Raw genomic sequence first — 12825 nt, forward strand, 5'->3', positions numbered from 1 at the left:
ATGGGGGACTTTTGGGATAGCATTGAAAATGTAAATGAGGAAAATACCTAATAAAAAATGGAAAAAAAAGAAAAACATTTAAAAAAAATTATTTTTGCTGCAAAGAGCTGGAGTGCAGTGAATTTTTAGCATAAAAGCTAACAGTGATCACTTATTAGTTTACTCTGTTCCAAGTTGTTTAAGTTAATTCATTGGACAATGTCGCACATATAGTATATTCAGGTCACAAGAACACGGCCATTCTTTCTTATCATCTTCCACCAATCCCTCTCACTCCTCCTGCCAAATGTTCATCTCACCTTCCCATCTTCTTGTTCTGTTTTTGTTTTTGCTTTGTGACTCACTGAGTCTAACACAAGGTATGCTGCTTGGGCAAAGGCATGGATCTAGGCACTGGGACATGAGTAACTCAGTACATTACTGAAGAAAAGTACTTCCCCTTGCCCGACAAGCCTTCCTTGCCAAGTAATAGCCCTTCTGATGGAACGGTTGAATGTTTACAGGATCAGTCTTATTGGGCCGTATGCAGGCAACCTAAACTACTGTGAGCTCATGTATTTTATGGCTCTGTTACATTCATAATAACATGTCTCATATGCACATTAGACAGTATTTCACAATCCTCCTCCATATTGTCCAGGTCTTGCATTCTTTCTTCTATCTCTTCCATAATGTTCTCCGCACCTTGGAAGGGTGACGTATGTGTTCTGCTTAAGGACGAACACTCAACAATCACTTTTTCTCAACTCACTGACCATCTAAGAGTCTCTGTATTAACCGCCATTTGGTACAAAGAGGAACCTTTTTGGTCAAGGTTGAGGGCAGCACTTGTGTATGGGTATAAACAAATATGTAGGAGGAAGTTTAACAACTTGTCCATTTAGTAAAATGAATGTAGTAAGTTTACCCCTAGAGCCTGTGACCTCCCTCCTTCATAAGCCTTTGGCCAGGTCTACAGCACTAGGCATGGACTCCTTGCTACAGAGTAAGACTCAGATTCAGGAGAAGGCAGTTGCCTAGTCTCATAAATCTCATGCCACTTTTGCACATTTTTCCTAGAAATGTGATATTGTGGACTAATCATGGAACTACTCAGTCTTGTGATTGCACAGGCCAGTCTAATAAAACTCATCATACACACACACACACACACACACACACACACACACACACACACGACACACATGACACATTATCCATTCTGTTTTAGAAAACTGTGACTAATATAGCCATAAAACCATTGTGAGGTACAACCAAGTTTGAGACCTATATTTTAGAACTTAACTTCATTCCCCAATGGCCTCATTTAATATTAGCATAGCATTATAAAACAGAAAAAAGCATTCTCAGGCCATTCTTAAAGAGGAAAAGAGCAAGTCCAGGGTGTAGGAAAAGGGGTGGAAGGAGCGAATCTGGTGTGATGCTCTATATCAGTCACAAGGGGAGAAGTCAGTGCCACTCTGCCTTGCCAGTGTTCTGTCTTGTTTTACAGTATTGGGCAGTGAATTCAGGCCCTACATACGCCAGGCATGCGTTCTACTGCTGAATTATATGCTCAGCCTTCATCTATTATCTTAATCTCCAATGCCTAATAGTGCTCAATTGTCTGCTATTGCTTAACTTTCCTCAAACATAGTAGCTTAAAACAGCCTTTTCAATTTGTTAATGATATTTATGGGCCAGGCCTTTAGGATAAATATGGCTCTGTGGTTTGATTTCTGGACTACTGTGTTTTCAATAGGGCAGCTGGAGCTGCAAGAGCCACTTTAAAGATGGCATCTTTACCTACTTCACTGGAGCTTCTTTGCACATGGGGGCCTTCTCTATTCATGTCTGTGGTGTCTTGCTTTATGTTAACTTTACACAATCTAGAGTCACTTAGGAAGAGGGAATCCCAATTGACAAAATGTTCCCACCTCCCTGGCCTGTTGGGGGGAGGGGGTCATTTTCTTGGCTGCTGATTGATGTGGGACCATCCAGCTCACCGTGGGCTGTGCCAATCCCGCCAGGCCGTCCAGAGTGCTAGAAGAATGCCTGATGAACAAGCTATGAGGAGCAAGTCAGTAAGCAGTGCTCACTCTTCCATGGCCATTGCTTCAGCTCCTGCCTTACGTTCCTGTCCTGACTTCCTTCTAGGATGGACTGTGATGTTGACCTGTAAGCTGAAATAAACTCTTCTCTCGCCCGTGTTACTTTTGGACTTAGTGTTTTATCCTAGCGATAGAAACTATAACTAAGACAGTATCTCTTAGCATCCATAGATCTCCATATGCTTTGAGCGTCCTATAACAGTTTATATAGAATACACATTCTTGCCAACTTCTCTTATAAGGACTGTTCTAAAAGAATATATTCCAAGAAACCTGGAAAAAAGCCATGAAGCTTTCTAGGACTTATCTCCATTGGCACTGGAATGTCACTTTTTCTGCATTTTGTTGGCCATTCATGTGAACTCAGGCTCAGGATGTGTGAGTAAGGGATGGACCTATTATAAGACAGTGAGATGGCATGTGACTACAGGAAAGAACAGACCCATGTAGACCTTGCTGGAGATGACTACCTTAGACAACTCCCCAAACCAGCCCATCTTAGTAGCAAACGCACAGGTGAATAGTCTGAACTCCTTGCTCATGTTCCTTATGACAGCTTATCACAAAGGACTCTGATAATGCATAATAGCCATGTGCTGAATGTGAGATCCTGAGTCAAGTAATTTGCATGCATCATTTCTTTTAAGCCTTGTAACAAGAACCAAGCTTATCTAATTACTCACAGTATGATGAAGAAAGTGCCTGGGGAAGATGAATTCTTACTTAAAGGGACATAGTAAGTAGAGCTTTTGAGATTTGATCCAGACCTTGTCAACTACATAAAGTGTACTCATAGCCAATCACTGAGAAGGTGAGTTCATAAAAGGAGGAGATTTCAGATAAAGTGAGTGGGCTAAGTATAAAAAGGTAGAGGAGCAGGAAGTGATCTATTGAATAGCAGGAAGTGATCTATTGAATAGCAGGAAATGATCTATTGAATAGCAGGAAGTGGTCTATTGAATGGTGAAGGAGAATGAGGGTAGCTTAGAGCAAGAAATCCAGGTGGCCATGGGGTCCAGAGGATCATCACTCACTGAAACAGGACAACAGGCAACCCCCAGCCACCAGCAGAGGCTCCTGAAGCCAAAGATTAGGATCTCAGTTGATTGCCCTTCTCTTCTTTAACAAAGACTCAGACTGTCTTCAGTCAACTCATCTTCAAAAATTGCCCCAGAGAAGCACAGCCTTAAGTGAAAAAAACCTCAGTTCTCCTTTTCCTTAGGACTGACAGCATTTGGAAGCCTTGCCTAGTAAGGTGATTTCTAGACCAACTCTTGCCATTGACCCAAACAGCAGGTAGAATAAACAGTGTCCTAGGTAGACATTTGGAATCTGACCTCTTATACACAGGTTAGCGAAGCAGAACGGTTAAGGACAATAGCTTCAGAGACACATTGACCTGAGGTCAAGTGTTGCCCCACAGATTGCTCAGTCACCTCGGGTGAGTCACCTCTTGAAGCCCCATTGGGACTCACTTTAAAACAGGAAGAACAACACTCAGAAGAGAATGCAAGGATTCAAAGCATTTGTGCTGTGTCTGCTTGTGACTTGGGTTGTGGGAGATGCTCAATGCATGTGAGTCATTTACACTGGGTCTTAGATTCCCTGCTATGTGACCTAGCCCTCAGGATTAGTGTTTGTTACATTGCACAAGGTAACGTCTGAGCCATCAACAGTAGGTGCTATGATTAGGCACCAGATTCAGATCTCTGTAGGAACTGGGGCTTCTGACTAGTAGTGGGATGCAGGAGGAAGCTGAGTCAAAACCTTACTCTGTCTTGTATTAGCATAAGAATTGGAAATATGACATTACCTCTCTCTAGGAGGTGGTGCAAAGGTTAATCAATGATAAACTATATAATGACGCAAGTCACACATATGACTGTCCTATGGTAAACCGTCTTTGTGTGTTTTCTATTGTTATTAGACACTCAGGTGATTGTTCAGTGGCTTCTGTGTGGCAGGCACTGTCTAGACCTTGGGCCTATGCCCAGAAGATCTATTCCTGGAAAGAATTCAAGAGTAGTTTTCTGGTTTTTCAGCCTCTAGCTAAACTTATTGGTGAAGTACATGCTGCTTGCCTGCACATGTGCTCATGACAAACCCAGGAATAAGGAGCTAACACAGCCTGGACCAGTTTACGATGAATACCTTAGTCAGTGTATATGCCTGGGAATTATTTCTATGCATTACCAGGGCGTGGCAGAAGCTGGGCCATCTGACTTAAAGTGATTGAGTAGGTGAAAAGTCAAAGGATATGCACTTTCAATAAGATTTGAGTCTCTTAGTTTCCTTTTTCTTTTAATGAAGTCCAAGTTCAGGTACTAGAGGTTTCTAAAACAGAAGTTTAAAGAAATAATTAATTACCAAGCCTTTCTTTCAATGGCTTCCTGCAGGATAAGCAGAGTCTAAGCTTTAGAGAATATGTGTGGGAGGCAAGCTTCATGCAAAGCAGCAATCAAATGGCATTTACATGTTTAATTCAGGTTTATGTCACAAGTGGACATTGTCACTGTCAGTCCTGGAACCCTGTTTTCTGACAGAACCTGCAAACCAGTGAATTAGGTATGATCCTCAGGGTATCTGTGTGCAAGTGGCTCATGGAAACTCTTCAGCCCATTGCTACAGTAAACAGTAAGCAGAAAGGTGAAAACAAATGGCTTCTGGGTTATTTTGAATTCAAATGCTCTCTATGAGCAAAGCAGGAGTCTGAATTCAGAGGGATTGCTCATCCATCAGCAGGGAAGACTTTGCCTTGAAGTGAGAGATGAGAATGATCAATTGTTTAATTGTTGGCAAACAGGCCCTGATGTTCTTATGTGAGGTGATAAGCAGACAAGCTAGGCTGCAAAGGAAACTCCAGTGCAGGCACATGGCACAGAACAAGCAAACCTACTGTCTGATGGTTAACCTTTTGGCTAGTCAACCAATTGAGGGCAGTGTCTGCCTATTGCAGACTCTTAATGGTCTTTAATTGAGTTGGCCCCATTTCCCTAAATAGCCCTTCCTGGATCTCCTCTAATACACTTAACTCCTCTGCTTCTCGTCCCCTTCTCTACCTTCTGGAAAAACACTATCTCAGATGAGCCTCACCTGCCTTGTCTGGGATTATAAATAAGCTCATGAATGTTATCAGCTAAGACAGCAAGAGGACATGTCTTCACTTTTAGGAGTGTAAGTCTTTCATTAAGCCTCCAGTACCCTCCAGCACCCACCCTGCTACTCCAGCAGGCTGGACTCTAAACTGTATGCTCGGAACACTGTTTTGTGCCTCCTCCCATATCCTCATGCCTCAAGCATCCTTGCATTGCAAAGAACTCCCTTCATGCTTCATTGAAAAATCAGAAGCCACCAACACCCGAAGGACCAAATCAATCCAGACTTGTAACTTGGAATCCTCTCTTAATTCCCTGTGGTCATGGTGGGGATTGAGTTCCACCCACATGTCACTTAACAAAACATTCCATCTCTCTCCTTTCCAGTAGCTTCTCCCTTTCCTTTATCCTGGTTCATTTCTCTCAGCAATCAAACAGGTCCCAGGATACCCCACTGTAAAATCAGCAGAACAAAAACTTTTCTTTGGCCCATGTACTCTTCTAGATAACCCCATCTCTCTATTTTCTTCTATGCTAGGCTTGTCAAGAGTTGCATGCAAATTCTGCTAACATTTCCTTATCTTCTATTCCCTCCTATTGACAATATGGCATTTAAGCTGTTTGCCAGAGTCTTTGGTGACTTGCATTTGACCAAAGCAATGTGTTTATTACAGTTGAGGCCATTCAGCAGCATTCAGCATGACATTTCTCCATGTAGAGATACTTTCTCCTCTTGGCTTTCATGATGTTGTCATCTCCTGGCTTGTCTTCTCCATAAACCGCTTTCTTAGTTACCATTGATTTTATTTAAATACCATGTTTATGTTAATCATATTCAAGTATGTATCTCCAGCCTAAATATCTTTGTAAGTTCTTTTCACATATTCATGGTGACTTTATCATTTTTGTTCACTTGTATGTCCCACAGGTATCTTGTACTTAATTAACAAGATGGAGTTTTTAATTTTATTGCCATTGCAAATTTGTTTCCATCCTGACTCAATCATCCACATGTCGGTTAACTATAAAAGTATGTATCTACACAATGATTTCATCCAAAATTCAAATCATCACCTTTCCTTCCCTTATCAAGCCCATTGGAAGTCTGGACAATTTCATTCATAAAAAGAACTAGCATCTGTCTACATCACCATCTCAATTGACATTATTTACCCTAAGACATCACAGCCTTTCATTTGAAGAACGTCATCCATAGGTTCCCTTTTTAGTCATTCTTGATGTAGCATCAAAATGGACCTTAAAAATAAAGCCACCCAATGGTTCCAGTTACATGTAAGAGAATAACAGATTTTCTTTTCCTCACTCTCTTCCTCCAAGCATCCGAAGAAACTTTCCTCCTCAGCTGCTGTGCCATGGCCATGCTGGTAGAAGGATTTCAAAAATGCCAAACTCTCTACAACATATGGTTTTGCCTACGCTGTTCCCTAAAGTTTTGCTTTACTTAGTCATTTATCTCCTTTTAGGTTTCCATCTAAATGCTACCTTCTCAAAGAAACCCTTCCAAGCCACTGATCCTTGGGTGAAATCTGTAACCTCCAGTTCAGCCCTTCACTTATGTCCTTCATGAGTCTAAGTGAGGTCAAAAGAACTCCATAGTAACAACGGCCACATTTCCTTGTGCACCATTGTGTGGTCAGCATTTAGCCAAAGCCAAGAACAAAAGAAGTGATTAATGCCATCTTCTTGGAAAAAAATACCAGAGGAACCTATTTTGGGATCTAACCTACACAGTCATGAATAGGAATGGAATCGCCAGTGTTTCTTTATGCCCAGGGTACCACTCACAAGAGAGTCTCCCTGTTTTCCCAACTTCCAACTTGCAAAATGATGCCTAGCCAGCTCACCTTATTGATGCCTGACCAGTTAATGTCAGTGTTGGTGATGGCGATGCTAAGTAGTATGCCCGCTCCTTCTGAGCTAACAGATGTAGAGAGTTAACTTTGTGGTAGACTCTAGACTATGCAGTTTAAGTAGATTTTTTTTCATTGAAAACTTCAGATAATCTCACAAGGCAGGTTTTACTGATCACCATCACCTCCAGCATACATGTGAGACCTCTGTCTAAAACTTCAGATGGCTCGTAACTATCTAGCCTGTGGGTTCTATTAAAGAAACCCAACACAATCATAATATTGTTCTTCAAGCTACAATACTAAATATTTTAAGTGCACAAAGAAAGTATTGGTGTATCCATTTATTTATTTACAAATAAAGAAGTTTTAAGACTTGTAGTATGCATCAAACATATTGATGTCTCTTGTCATGGAACATGGGAGACATTCCAAACTTTAAAGAAAAGGGGGATTTGGATTTAGCAATGGGACTCATGTTTATATTACCTCCAAAAATGACAAATGGCTTTAATTGATGCTTCTGAGAAGTATTAAGACAATACTTAATGCAAACACAAGTAAAGAAGAAAACATTGGTCACCTCTTGTCCTAGTGCAAGCTCTTTATCAACATGAAATTAAACATCTGATCTGGTCCAAAATGTATATTCCTGCTTTCCAATGATGCAGCTCTACCCAACAGTATGACTGTATTTCAAGGTAGGCTCTTTATAAGCAACCATGGTTAAATGAAATTATAATAATAAGGATATAATTAGAGAGGATTAGAACTTTGTCTAAAGCATTTCCTTCCTCTCCCTCCCTCCCTCCCTTCCTCCTCCTCCTCCTCCTTCTTCTTCTTCCTCTCTCTCTCTCTCTCTCTCTCTCTCTCTCTCTCTCTCCCTCTCCCTCTCCCTGAAGGACAAAATGAGAAGTCAACTGTCTAAAATCCAGAAATCAAGTCCTCAGCAGGATGCCACCACAGTAGTATCCTGATCTAAGTCTTCTAACATCTAGAATGCTCAGGAAATATATCTCTGTGTTTAAACTATCTAGCCTAAAATGAGCATGGTGATGGTTCTAATATATTCAAACATGACAAACTAACTTTTAACTAATGTTTATAGCCACATTACTCTCAAGCTAAGAATTTATGAAAGTTTACTAAATTTAATCATCTATTACAATCTTATTTGAGGCTTCTTCACTGGTAGCATTAGCAGAGACTATTTATGTCTATAGATACTATCCCATTCTTCTCTCTTGTTAATATTAGGGCTCTAATGTTTAACAGAGAAAATTACTGCCAGGATTTGGTATTCCCTGGCTTCACTTCCAGCTGTATATTCTTGTAACAGAGTTCTACCCACTGACATATCCATGTCAACACTCTTAGACTTCCAGAAATGACCCTCAGATTGAGGAAGACATGCTTGGTTTCCTCCTTTTTGCTTTCCTGTTGGCTCATGCAATAGTTACCTATTGTTGCATAACAAATGACCCTGAAGATTTAGTGGCTTAAAACAATAAGATTTGCAATCTCGTAGATCCTATAATACAGGAATTTGGGCATGGAATAGGTGAGTCTTCTCTCTCAGGGTCTCTGAGACAGCTGTAATGAAAATGTTTATGAGATTGGAGACATTTTGAGGCTTCATTATGGAAGACTCTGATTTCCAAATCCACTCACACTTGCATTAGCAGGATTATTTACCGCGTGGACTGAGAGCCTGGGCCTGCTGGCACACTTAACTCCCTCAACTCTGCCATATAAGCCTTTCTGAAGGGCAGCTGTTATCAGGGCAGCTTTCTTCAGTAAAATAATGGGGGTAGAAAACAAAGGTGGGAAGGGCAGTAAGGAAGAGAGCCTAGCTAGTTGGAAACCTCAAGCCTTTGTCACCAAATCATGGTTGAGATATTCCATCACTTTTATTATATTCTACTCCCTGAAGCAAGTGTTTGGGTCTAGGGCATAGTAGGTTCAAGTAGCATGGGGGGCTGAGCATGAAAAGGTGGGGATTATCAGCATGTAAGATGCTGTTTATGCCAGCTGGAACACAAGTGCACAGGCAGAGTCTTGAAAATTATGAACAATATAGTAACAAGCTAGGCAACATTGATTTATGTCAAAGTATTTCTGTGACATACATTTTAAAAAGCTGAAGATGAGGAGAAATAATTTTTAGGAACCAACAATATACTCTAGAAATTTTGTTTGACAGTCAGTTGGATGTATAAATATTTCTAGCATATCTTCAAGTAGACTCTTTGCTAGTCTAGGTTCTAGTAAAAAGAGAACAACATGAAGACCTGTATTTATCTGATACGTCATCAATTCAAGATTATTTTTAAAAGGTGTATTTATGAGTGAGTAACTGTTTTTCATCAGTTTTTAAAACTTTGTAATCCATCTTATTTATCTATTTATTTATTTTTATGTATGTATGTATGTATGTATCTATCCATTTGCTTGTGTGTGCATATGTGTATCAGGAAGAACATGTGGGAGTCAGATGATAACTTGTAGGAATCAGTTCTCTCCACCATGCAGACCTAGGGATCAAATCCAGGTCATCAAACTTGACGACACATGTCCCTACTGAGCCATCTTGCTCTCCCTCTTTCATTGAATTTTAAGTTTATTTAACATATTTCATTAAGCTAGGATAGGTATCAGTGAAGGAGAAGAAAAGGATTCAGTATAAAATATCAGTGCCATTTTATTTATAGGGAAGAGGTAGAAACTGGGATAAAGAACAAGAAAGACACTGTAAGGCCATCCCAGAGTATATGATGTAAGGAATTCAAGGGCCTGAATAATGTATTCTTCCACTTAATCTAGAAAGAAAAGATAGGATCTAAAGGAATTTTTACATTAAATACAGAGAGACTGTTTGCAAAGTTAAACTCTGAGATGGGCCATTACTTGGTAACTGTAAAATCTGCAGCTCCCTATGCCCCATGAACCTTGGCTCCTGTGCCTTGCAGGTAAATGTAGACTAATTGCCGAGTGTATTCAATGCTTTATAAGAAGGTATTTAAATACATTATAGGAGATAATGAGTTTTGGGTTTTATTTCTGAAGTTTCTTTAGGAGTGTAACACAGACAGTAACACCTATCTTAGATTTCATTTATTATATTGTCTGTTTACGGGGATCATAACCACAAGTACAGATGGATGCACCAATTTCAAAAATTAAATCTAAATACATTTTAAAATTAAGAATTTAAAACCTGTAGCAGAATCTGTGCATCGTTTCACGAAGAGATGGAGAAAGACAATGACCCTGTTTAGTTGCTATTTAGGTGCTCACTGAAAGACTTGAGACCTCAACAGATAGTCGCCTTTCACAAAAGCACTAAGGCTTGTACTTGTTGATCTGCTCTGTAATGACGGGGTCTAGTTTCACTTTCTGGAGCAGATTTAGATATAAGCATATTTAGTCTATTCCTTCATTACACTTTATATTTTAATAATGTGTGAAGACTAAACTATTTGGAAGACCGATTTTGGATAGAACATTTGCAAACGAGATGTCTGGAAATGTTCCCATTGTCTTCAGATGTGATCACGTGCCATCTGAAAAAAACCAAAATACAAAAACCAAAAAACAACTCTGCACTCTTAAAACTGAGAAGCTGAGCCTCTGAAGTTTATGTTGCTGTGTAACAAAACATTGCTGTGTTGATCTGCAGCAGCTGAACACAGCACACACGTTCCTTGTTTCAGTGTCCCACATCCGGTAGTGTGGACGGAGACAGTTTAGTGGCTACCAATGGGGCTCTCAATGAGGCTCAAATTGAAGTCCCAGATGAAGTGCGTTTTCATTTGAAGGCTCAATTGGAAATTAATGTACTTCTAAGTTCATTCTGCCACTACAAAAATTCACTTTCTTTGAACCATGTGACTAGGGGCCAAGGCTCTTTGGGGCTGTGGGTCACCTGCTCCCAGATTCTAGTGGTCATCTTCTTTGCTCTGTAGCTCCTCTTCTTCCGTGTTAAGTAGCACCTCTCACTGCAGTGCGCTGGAACAATACCTTAGTACCAGAACAGATGTTTTTAATCAGTTTGTTAATCTTCACAGTGCAGACATATGTAGACTTTGAATACATGCCTTAGAAGTGTCAGAATAAAACTGCAAACACTGGGGACTGACAGCAGGCCAGTGGAAATTTCCTTGCAGAATTGTTACAGAGACTGTTTTTAAAAGACAGTGCTAACAGAGAATTTTTAAAAATGGATGTCATGATTTCAAGTGCATCTAGAAATGCACTCATTAATTTACAGCAATTTATCTTTGGGAAGAGTTCTAGTTTTCAACTGTGACAGACATTAAAACAAGGACTAGAAATACAAGGAACAGTGTCAGCGCTTCAGTTTGCTTAATTATATGTAAGTGTGAAATCGAGATGTTCAAGGAAAACAATGCTCTCTGGTCCCATTGTACTTAATAATAGTAGTGAGCAAAGTTTTAATCAGTGAATGCAAAGTTCAAGGGATGTATTTTGTCCATTTATCATCTCAAGCTGTTCTTGTACATTTACAGAATAAATACATATTAGAGTATCCAATGTGCAAAACCTTGGAAGAAGTATTCACCTGTAATATTAGGGATCCTTATTTATCTTTGTCTTCCAATTGACCTGTGGTCTAGAATTGGCCTTGGCTGAGTGCCCACTATTCTCACTCCACCTTGCTTTGTGTCATAACTGCCAGTGACATGTCAAGAAGGAAATGTTATATTCTCCAAAATACTTCCTAGAGCAGTGGTTCTCAACCTCCCTAATGCTGTGACTTCCCATAATATAGCCTCTTATGTTGTGGTGACCCCCAAATCACAAAAATTATTACATTGCTACTTCATAACTGTAATTTTGCTGCTGTTATGAATCATAATGTAAATATCTGATATGAAGGATATCTGAAATGTGACCCCTAAAGGTATCACAACCAAGGTGGAAAACCAATGCTCTAGATTTTTGTGGTTCCAAGGAGTGTGAAATAGCTCAATAGAGAACGTGTATTGATTACACATGAAGAGGAAAGTATTTTAGGTATGTTGGATTAAATGAGATACACTATCAGAACTAATTTTATTTATTTCTTTTTGTTAATATTTTAAGTTGGACCCTAAAAATTAGAATTCCTTGTGTGATTCATATTGTATTTGTTGTATGAAGCGGTCCTAGTGGGTTGACAGAAAGTTGGAAAAAAGTGACAATGGTGACAATGGTAGATTAATTTTACTTGTAGGTTTTTTGTTGCTTATTTTGTTTATTCTCTCTCTTTCTTTCTCTCTTTCTTTCTCTCTTTCTTTCTTTCTTTCTTTCTTTCTTTCTTTCTTTCTTTCTTTCTTTGGACTAGATGATGACAGAATTAATTCAAATGATGGGTGAGGAGGATATGGCCTCAGTTGACCTGGTTTTTGTTGTTGTTGCTGTTTGGTGTGTGTGTGTGTATGTTTGTGTGTATGTGTGTGTGTGTGTTTGTGTGTGCATGTTTGTATGTGTGTGTGTTTTATGCTTTGGTCCTTCAGACTATGTTTTCCTTTACTCATCAATAGGTAAAAACAGGATGTTTTACATTTCATTAACAGTTGAAGTAAATAGTGAAGGATTGAATTTACTGCCCCTTTGACTGCACTCCCTCTCCTCTCCTCTCCTCTCCTCTCCTCTCCTCTCCTCTCCTCTCCTCTCCTCTCCTCTCCTCTCCTCTCCTCTCCTCTCCTCTCCTCTCCTCTCCCTCCCCTCCCCTTCCCTAACCTCCCCTCCCCTCCCCTCCCCTCC

This window comes from Mus caroli, chromosome 18 (genome assembly GCF_900094665.2).
Source record: "Mus caroli chromosome 18, CAROLI_EIJ_v1.1, whole genome shotgun sequence".
Lineage (NCBI taxonomy): Eukaryota > Metazoa > Chordata > Mammalia > Rodentia > Muridae > Mus > Mus caroli.